The sequence below is a fragment of the Nansenia antarctica genome (assembly GCF_963989245.1).
Source record: "Nansenia antarctica genome assembly, chromosome: 7".
Taxonomy (NCBI): domain Eukaryota; kingdom Metazoa; phylum Chordata; class Actinopteri; order Argentiniformes; family Microstomatidae; genus Nansenia; species Nansenia antarctica.
The window spans coordinates 22,679,825-22,690,235 of record NC_137677.1 but is presented as its reverse complement, the minus strand read 5'-3'; the positions used below and the strand labels follow the sequence as shown (position 1 = coordinate 22,690,235).

General features: G+C 43.8%; 1 long non-coding RNA gene across 1 annotated transcript; it reads left to right on the top strand.

Annotated features, from left to right (window-relative positions):
- Nucleotides 1–6,873: 6,873 nt before the first annotated feature.
- Nucleotides 6,874–7,924, top strand: LOC308162034. The gene is made up of 3 exons (XR_013937571.1): nt 6,874–6,959; nt 7,458–7,538; nt 7,791–7,924. It is a non-coding gene; the product is annotated as an uncharacterized lncRNA (long non-coding RNA).
- Nucleotides 7,925–10,411: the final 2,487 nt, after the last annotated feature.

Genomic DNA, 10,411 nt, shown 5'->3' with positions numbered 1-10,411 from the left:
GGAGGTTAACAAAAGAAAGCTCCTGGTACCGACATCCACAAGGTGGAATTCCTTTTACGAAGCCATAAAGAGAATCGCAGAAATCCCCATGAATGAGCTGACTACTCTGTGCAACAAGCTGGGAGTGAAGTGCTTCAAAGACCAGGAGTACCAGTACCTGCATGAGTACTGTACCGTCATGAAGCCTCTAACTATAGCACTGGATATCCTACAAGGTGACTGTCCGTATGGGACTTTACTGCCCACACTTGAAGTCCTGATGCAGAAGACCCTTGCTGTGAAAGACACCCTATCCAAGATGACTGCAGGCCTTCCAGATGCCATAGTGCAGGTATGCTATGTTGTTCCATCTTAAAGATAAATAAATACATTTTCATTGCACTATTCATGAACATGGAGCAGAGTCACACCATACTGCAGTATGTAGGTTGTCAGTTGCACAAACTAATTGCATACATAATTAGTAAATAAAGGTATAAATAATAGACCTTATAGGCTACAACTAGATAATAATAAACATATCAAATTATATCTTTCAGGCTATCCAGACTCGTTTTGCCAGTGTGCTGGACAACAAAGATGCCCTTCTCGCAGCTGCTAGTTGTCCAAAATTCAAACTCCGATGGCTGAGAGATGAAGGTAGGAGGGAGCAAGTAAAGGAGCTTCTCACAGCAGAATGTCGCAAAACTGCTCCTGCAGCACAGAGCCCTGCCAGTGTACCCACCACGACTGCCAACCAAGGCGAGATGGACTTTTTTGCTTTTGAGGCGGAGCCAGAGGAGACCTACTCGGCAGAAAAGGAAGTCATGGACTACTTGAGGTCAGGGCATGAGCTTCAGATTCTGAATCAGTATCCAAACATTAAGAACATTTTCTTGAAGTATAACACTCCAACCCCATCTAGCGCTCCTGTAGAGCGGCTCTTTAGTCTGGGAGGTTTGGTGCTCACGCCTAGAAGGAACAGACTTTCTGACAAGAGGTTTGAGAAGCTTCTGTTAATGAGATACAACCACTGGTTTACTCGCCCCTTTCCACTGTTTCACTCATAGTGTGTTCATGGCCTCCATAGCGTGTTCATGGCCTCCATAGCGTGTTCATGGCCTCCATAGCGTGTTCATGGCCTCCTTCCAGTCTTGACAGCTGAGTTCACTCTTCATTGATAAACTCAGACTCACCCAGTTTAGGATTAGGATTATATTAGGATCATATCTGAATGGTCAGGGTAGGTTTTAGGTTTTGTGAAACCACTCCTTGCTAGTTACTGTGTTAAATAAAGATTATATTTATTTTATTGTTTAAAAACAAGTATTTATGTTGGGTGAGGCAAAGAAAGACTCTTTATTTTGTTGTTTTAAGTTATTGTTTAAAGTTTAATTATGTAATTTAAGTTACTGTTAAAATAAAGTGAGTTTTGGCAAAACCAGTTTTCATTTTTATGTTGCGGGGGGGGGGGGGGGGGGGTCGGGTGCCTAGGCAGCTGCCAATAGTAACTAAAAAAGTAACTAGTAATCTAACTTAGTTACTTTTTAAATCAAGTAATCAGTAAAGTAACTAGATTACTTTTTAAAGGAGTAATCAGTAATCAGTAATCAGAATACTTTTTCAAAGTAACTGTGGCAACACTGTTCTTGTCACATATATGTCAAAGTCGACAAATGCAAGAGGAGACTTGCCCCCCTTCCAAAGAAAAGGAAAGGTGATGATGTCATCAACAGGCGACACCGTGTCGCATCTCTGATTCATTCACGAGTGAATAGTTACTACTACAGATGTGGACATCGAGTTCGTAGGAATTATCTTTTGTTTCTGGAGTGATCAGACGTCCAACCGTCCCGGTTTGAGCAGAGCCGGTATCTCCACATTTTAGGAAAATCAAACATGTAAGTAAAACGTGCCCCGTAGCCAAGTCATGCATTTACATTAGCCACATAATGGTAGTTGTAACTACACACGGGTTGCACAAACACACATAACACAACTGTTATTACCATTACCAGCAAACCTATGTTATCCGTTGTAAAGTGTTGCTAGCTCACGTAGGTTGGGTTGCATTTAAAGTGGGTGCTCGGTGCTGGAGGCTTCATATACGTTTCATACAGATGATATCATGGTTTTGCTTTGCTTTAATCTTTGTAGAATCTTGTGAATAGATGGCTTACACCTGAGTATCCCAACCCGGGAGTTGCTGTCCAAGTGCCTAACCAGATGGAGCATCGAGAAGGCTGTCAAAAGTCCCCAACAAAACGGTACACAAGTAAAACAAATAATATATATAATATATAGCCTATATATTTCATTCATTTAGATCAGTGGCGGGCGGTGCATTTCACACCTAGGCCTTCAGTGATGTCCGACACATTCCTACCTGAATTATTCTACCTCTTAATACCATCGTTATGACGCCATGGCTCTAGAAACTAGACAGAAACACAGTATAACCGGGCGTTGCATCACCTTAACATAGTCAGACAAGTACAACAGAGTTATATTAATATTTCCGAAGCATTTTTAATCAATAAATCCGCATTTACAATGAAGAGTGTTAAACTAACATCTTTAAGATCGCTACATTACCCACGTCTGTCGTCTCGTCCACCATAATAGCGACAAAGGGTGCCTTTTTAATCTCCATTTTGATCTCTTCTCCCATCACTTTAGCAATAGCAAAAATCAGGTCGTTTTTATATTTTGCCTGACGTCCCAGTAAACACTTTGTTTGTGGACAGGTGGTAATGTAAATCTGGGTTGTTTTCAGCCAGAAAAGAAAGAAGCTCAACGTAGTTTCCTCTGTTTGTGGACTCGGCGCTTTTATCGTGTCCCCTAAATGAAAGTTATTGTTTACCCAAAAACAGGACACAATCGATCAGTATTATCGATCAGTCAACGAAAGCTTTCGTTGTTGAGCTCCGTTTCCCTGCGCACTTTCAAAAGTTTCACATCTACCGGCATAGTTACGCATCTCAATAGTGAATATCAATAGTGCGTATCAATAGTGCGTATCAATAGTGCGTATCCAATCAAAAGACGTGCTGGGTGCTGACATCATTGAGCCTTACAGCAGGCGCCGTTGTTGCTTTTGCTCGCATCTACGTAGGTTTACTAGGTACGCCACAGGTTTTCTCGTTCCAACGTTAAGTTACAGGTCGTATCCGCGGCACCGTTTAGCGTGCAGGCGGGCAGATTTTGGAGCCCCCTAGCAACACATTTTGATTGGATAAAAGCTCTAACATAAAGGCCAGCCCTCCAAATCTCAATCGGAGACTGGAAGCAGCGCAACCAAGAGGAAAGCTATGAAATGAAGAGAATAGACTATGGGGAATCATTAATACATATTTGTGGAAAAAATATATTAAAATAAAATGTATATTCTGATGATGTTTAGGCCAGCAGAGAAGGCCTTGCTGGCCCTGACGGCACACCACTGATTTAGATACATACCTCTGTGATTGTAACATGTTTCCAGTAGGTAGTACAATTCATATACAAATGAATAAAAATGAGTTGTGGTCGTACAAAAGCTGTGCTGGTTGGACAGAAGCAGATGTGATTTGCAAGATGCTGCACATGATCAGGCCTGTTCATGTAGTAATCATATGGGGCTTTTCCACTACGGTGCTGACCCGGTGCTGACCCGGGTCAGCCCGCTTCGTTCCCCTTTTCCATTAGTCGTCCCAGGTCGGTTCGGTCCCAGGTCAGCTCGCTTCTTTAGCTCCACATCGACCCCAGGGTCTACAATTTCATATCCGGGTCTCTTTGCCAGGCTGCGTGTGACGTGTGACGCTGCACACCGTTGATTGGTCAATGGAAAATCGTCATCCCATCCCATATATTTCTTCACTAACCGCCATCTTGAAATACCACATTCACTCTAGGAAAATGTCACTACAGTTTCTGTAATAGCTTATTAATAAAGATTCGGAAAATTATGCTGACCATCGTATTATCTTAGTTTAATGTCATTTCAATGAATCATATAACTTTTATTTACAACAAGCACAACACAAAAATCGCTATTATGCACCGTGTTTGTCCGTGAATAACACCGGCTGTGGAGGTGGTACAAACACAATACTCCTTTGCTAACTTCACCATCTGTCTACGGTCATTTTGAGCCCTTAACCACCGCGCTGACACCCCGAGAAGTTATGCTTTTAACCGTAAACTGAACCGCGAGTTCACCCGCTGCCGTCCAGCCATTTTCGCCGTTCACTCATGAGTCAAATGCCGGTTTTAACAGGGAATTCGCTCCGCGCTGTGTCCACGGTGATAGGAGTGGAGGATCGACTCCATTCAAAAACTTTTGAATTCCCTGGCTTCTCCTCTTTCCGGACACGTTTGAATTGTTATCCTAACCCCCGGTAAACCAAAGTTATTAACCCGCAAACGGCACCGTGTTTGTCTGTGAATAATCACTCATGAGTCAAATGCCGGTAGATTCGCGTCTTGTCGGCGTTTCCCGATAATGATACTACAGTTCATAAAGCAGACAAGTGAAGGCAGTGGTTTTAAGGGTTCAAAAAACATGACTTTATTATGTGTACATAGCTTCCTATGCGTCAGGTTCGCGTCAGGTCGGCCCAGTTGCGTGTGACGTGTGACGTGTGACGCTGCACACTGTTGATTGGTCAATGGAAATCGTCATCCCATGTTCATAGATTTCTTCGCTAACCGCCATCTTTAAATACCACATTCGCTCTTGGAAAATGTCACTACAGTTTCTGTAATAGCTTATTAATAAAGATTCGAAAAATGATGCTGACCATCGTATTATCTTAGTTTAATGTCATTTCAATGCATCATAGAACTTTTATTTACAACAAGCATAACACAAAAATCGCTATTATGCACCGTCTTTGTCCGTGAATAACACCGGCTATGAAGGTGGTATACTTTGGTAAACAATACTCCTTTGCTAACTTCACCATCGGTATACGGTCATTTTGAGCCCTTAACCACCGCACTGACACCCCGAGAAGATATGCTTTTAACCGTAAACTCAATGAACCGGGAGTTCACCCGCTGCTCTAAGCAGCACCGCTTGCTGCTGGATGAAACTACCGTTGACAGCGGGGGGTGAGAATAGTTTTACCAGGGAATTCGCTCCGCGCTGTGTCGACCGTGATAGGAGTGTAGTATCGACACCATTCAAATGGTTTTGGATTCCCTGTCCTCTACCCTATCCGGACACGTTTGAATTGTTATCCTAACCCACGGTAAATCACAGTTATTAACCCGCAAAGGGTGCCTCCGGGCACCGTCTTTGCCCGTGAATAACACCGGCTATGAAGGGGGTAGAAACACAATACTCCTTTGCTAACTTCACCATCGGTATACGGTCATTTTGAGCCCTTAACCACCGCGCTGACACCCCGAGAAGATATGCTTTTAACCGGTGTAGTCTTGTTTGTTCTAGTGGGTATACTGTGATTTTTCCCTCCCAGCCTCATATTGTTCATTTCGGAACGCCATAAAAATGCGCTCCCTGTCTAACGTTATATATACAGTATATATAAATTACATGTTATAAGGCTGATCTGTTCATGATAGTGCAGCATTTTTACATATTTCATGTCGCATCTCCCCCTGTTGATGGTATATGACGCTATAGTCAGTCCCAATGGTCCAAAAGTCAAGCGCTTCGTAACACAGACGGGGTGAATTTTATGAATGAAAGTGAAAGTTCTGTCACAAAACGCCGTTACGTATCCTCACACATTTTTAAGTGGGTATATGGAAATCCTTGGCCTTTCCTAGTGGGTATACGGCGTAGTCCTGCATATCGCCTCACTGCTTTTAACCGTAAACTCAATGAACCGGGAGTTCACCCGCTGCTGCCTGCAGCACCGCGCCAGCTGGTTGAAACTCCCGTTGACAGCGGGGGGAGAGAAACGTTTTACCAGGGAATTCGCTCCGCGCTGTGTCGACCGTGATAACAGTGTCGTATCGACACCATTCAAATGGTTTCAGATTCCTTGTCCTCTCCCCTATCCGGACACGTTTGAATTGTTATCCTAACCCACGGTAAATCACAGTTATTAACCCGCAAAGGGTGCCTCCGGGCACCGTGTTTGTCCGTGAATAACACGGCACACAATGATACTACAGTTCATAAAGCAGACAAGTGAAGGCAGTGGTTTTAAGGGTTCAAAAAACATGACTTTATTATGTGTACATAGCTTCCTCTCTCTCTTTCTCTTTCTCTCCAAAAAAATCACGGTTAATAATATACCACATGCCGAGGAAAAAGTATACGATAGCTTCAAGTTCCTCCATGTTGATGTTGTTGTGGCTGTGTTGTGTCTCGTGAAAATATACGTCACCACCATGGCGCGCTTTTATGACGCGTAACTCCGCCTACTATCTCCTACTCCTCCTACTCGTTCCTGGTCTGTTGTGTATAGTGGAAAACCAGAACTGTTCAAAAGCGTGCCGAAGCGTGCCGAAGCGAGCCGACCCGAGCCGAGCCGATAGTGGAAAAGCACCATAAGGTGGCAGGGATTTTCGCGAAAGGTCAATTCAAAGTAATGCATATCAATTTACCCTCCACTGTTTGTAATTGTGCCTCTACCTTTGTTTACTCTACACAGATCCACCTCACAGCCCAGCTACCATGTCTGAACACAAGTCCACAGAGTCCCTGGGTTCTAGCTGTGGTTCTCCAGCCCAGACAAGCACACAGCGGGGTCCAGAGAGGGTGGTAGTGAGGCAGCTGGAGAACTGCAATCAAACACTGGAACTCAATGTGTTAGTGAAAGAGGATGAGGAGGAAGGAGGAGAAGAAGTGAAGAAAGATGTGACGATGAAAGAAGAGGTAGAGGAGGAGAAAGCTATGATGGTGAAAGAAGAGGAAGAAGATTTGATGGTGGAGTTAGAGGAAGAGAAAAATATGATGGTGAAAGAAGAGGTCATAGAAGAAGAAGGAGGAGAGGAAATAAAGGAGAACAATAGTGAGTTGAATGGTAAGTTAATCAGAAGCCAGCAAGGCCTTCTCTGCTGGCCTAGAGATTGTCAGAATCAGACAATTATATTTATATTATTTTATATTTATTATATTATATATTTTTCATTAATGCTATATGTATATTTTCACTTATATATATATATATATATATATATTCACTTTTCAAAAAATGCGGGTCGAGAGAGGACGCTGGCGTTGCTTGTTTTCGGCGCTTCTCCGCCCGAAATTTAGATATACTTGCAGTATACAGAGTAGATTGTCCTACAAAGACACTTAGATTTAGATTTAGTAATCTAAATATTAATTAGACCCCTATACTTTCTTTTATTTATTTTTTTGGTTTCTTTTTATTTTACTACTCGATCTTTTCAGTTTGTAAAGCGTCTTTGAGTGTCTAGAAAAGTAATGTATTATTATTATTATTATTATGATTATATTATAACGTTTTGTTCCTGTCAGTCTATTAACGTAATTTCACTGCTATTCTCTCCCTCAGTTCAGCTGCTTCCAGTGCTGCTTGTTTCTCCAGTGTTGCCAGTTTTTATCCAATCAGATCTTCCACCTGTGCTGTCTCCAGGTGAAAAATCTACCCTGAGGCCTTCAGATTTTTTTGTAATTCCCCTCAAATGGGGACAATTTTGATCAGATTTCGAGTTTGCCATGTTGGGCATATCGGAGGGCCAGTTATCTTACCGAAGTAAAACTAACTATCACGTAACATAGCCTCATCTAAGATTTATTTAAACTTTCCTCCGTGACGTTTACATTTTTATATGTAGTGCTTTTGATTTTTTGTTTAGATTTTTACTCTTGTTGTTTTGTTTTTTAGGCACAATGGCTGAAGGAGGAGAAGAAATGGATTTGGTGGCGGATTTACTGAAAAAGCCTTTTTCGAAAAGGACCTTTCAAGGAAAGCTGGAAATTGTAAGGAAGGGTCGACCAACCCCGCAGCTAGCAGCCCTGTCCCAAAAAGGGAAAGGATTTGTTCGGCACTTTCAGTCGGCCAACTACGAAAGGCACACCTGGCTTACAGGGTCGAAGGAACACTGCAAATTGTACTGCTGGGAATGCCTGTTATTTGCAACCGACAGCTGTGGTGTTTGGAAAACCACTGGGTTTGTAAACCTGAGTTGCCTATGCAAGGCAGCAACGAGACACCAAAGCACGGCAGGACACCTGCAAGCAACGGTGCTATCAAAAACGTTCAGAGACACCCGAGTGGATCTGCCAATCAGTGAGAAGAGGCGGAGGGAAAAGGAGCTCCACAACGAAAAGGTCATGAGAAATAACGAAATACTGAAAAGACTGATCGATTGTGTAATTTTTCTTGGTAAACAAGCGATCTCGTTCAGGGGAGACGACGAAAGCAAGGAGTCCACAAACAGGGGTAACTACGCCGAGCTCATTTCCTTTCTGGCCGAACACGACAAAGACTTGCATTACCACCTTTCCTGGAACAAAGCGTTTACTGACACTTACAAAATGCAAAACGACCTGGTTAGTGCGATAGTTGAAGTGATGGGAGAAGAGATTAAAAGGGAGGTCAATAGAGCACCTTTTGTCGCAGTTATGGTGGACGGAACTAGAGACGACCAGCTGGCGCTGGTGCTCCGTTACGTGACAGACACCGGTGTCAAGGAGAGGTTTGTCAGATTCGACGACGTTACGAGTGCCAAGCGGGCTGATGACCTCGCTGCTCTCATTATCCGACTCCTGGAGGAACACGAATGCCTGGATAAAGTTGTGGCACAGTGCTTCGATGGCGATGCCGTCATGCAGTCTGGACTAAATGTCCAGGTGCAGGCTAAAGTGAAGGTGAGAGCTCCTTGGGCTTTATCTCTACATTGTTACGCACACCAACTTAATGCAGTACTAGCTCAAGGGGCATCGAAGCTTAGAGAATGTAGGATCTTCTTTGCGCGTCTTAACGGCCTAGCTGCGTTTTTCTCCAGATCCCCTAAGCCCACGCAGCTGCTCGACGATATCTGTCGGCGGGATCTTCCTCGTGAGGCACCAACAAGGTGGCAAGATGGTTCTAGATTGGTCAGCACGGTCTTTGAGAAGAGAGCTGCCCTGAAGGAGCTATTTGAGCACATATTAGAACGCCATGATGAGTTCGACGAGGATTCTGTGCGCTGTGCTGACGGATACAACGCACACATGGATGACTTTCAGTTCTGTTTTTTGCTTTCCACTTTTCACACGGTTCTTGAGCGGTCGGATGTGCTTTTTAGAAAGCTGCAGAACAAAACACTCGATGTACAATTCTGGCCTGCGAGGATAGACGAGTTTTGTAACACCATTGAGAGGGAGAGAAGGCGATTTGGTGAGATTTATGAATCTACTGTGAGCGAAACAGGTGCGCCTAGCACACAGAGAGGCCAAACACTAGGGGACAGTTGCGTAAGGTACCAGAAACTCCACTGTGACATTTTGGACAACATCCATGACCAGATACGGAACCGGTTTAAAGACCACAAGAAAGTAATGTTTCTCTCCCTCCTCGACCCTCAGCGGTTTAAGACATACCGTAAGAAATTCCCGGATCCGCCCTTCTCCAGCCTAACGCAGAGCCACGGAACTCTCTTCGATATGCCCCGGCTTAAGACAGAGCTGACTGTCATGTATGCCATGGCTGATTTTGAAGGGAAAAGCCCTGCTGACCTCCTCGCTTTCCTTCAGCGGACGGATCTCTGCGGGAGCATGCGTCAGCTTCACACATTGGCATGTCTAGTGGTGACCATCCCAGTGTCTGCTGCCTCTGGCGAGACATTTTCAGCCCTGAAACGCATTCAAATGTATTCAAGAAGTAACACTGAGCAGGCGCGACTGTCAGGACTCGCCTCCATGGCGATCGAGAAGGAGCTTTTGTTGGAACTGAAACGCAACGGTGGGCTATACGACCGTGTCATTGAACTCTTTGGAAAGAAGGAAAGGACGATGGACTTTATCTTCAAATGATGAGCAGCTTTGGTATGTCTGAAGGGTTTTTATGTATCTTTATGTTGGCCAACACACACATTATTCTCTTTAGGTTGTCCTAGAGAGGTTATTGTTTATTTACTGATCAGTTTGTATCTATTTACTAACAAATGAAAACATGAATTACAGGAGAGAGCTCCAACCCAGACTCAGACATGGAGCCCAGCTCCACTGCATCAGGAAGCCATAAACAACACAGATGGAGGAGGAGCTCCAGATAGAAGAATCACCACTGCATGGTCTGCTTCAGTAGCTTCTATGAGCCAGAGGACTTGAGAAGTCACACCTGCAAGCCCCGTCCCTGTTTAGATTGCAGTGAGAGTTTCATTTGTTCAACTCACTTTAAATCTCACCTTGAATCACACCCACAGACTCATACAGGAGAGAAGACTTACTCTTGCCTTCAGTGTGAAAAATATTTTCCTACAATGAGCAACCTAAAGAGACATCAAAGAATACACACAGGAG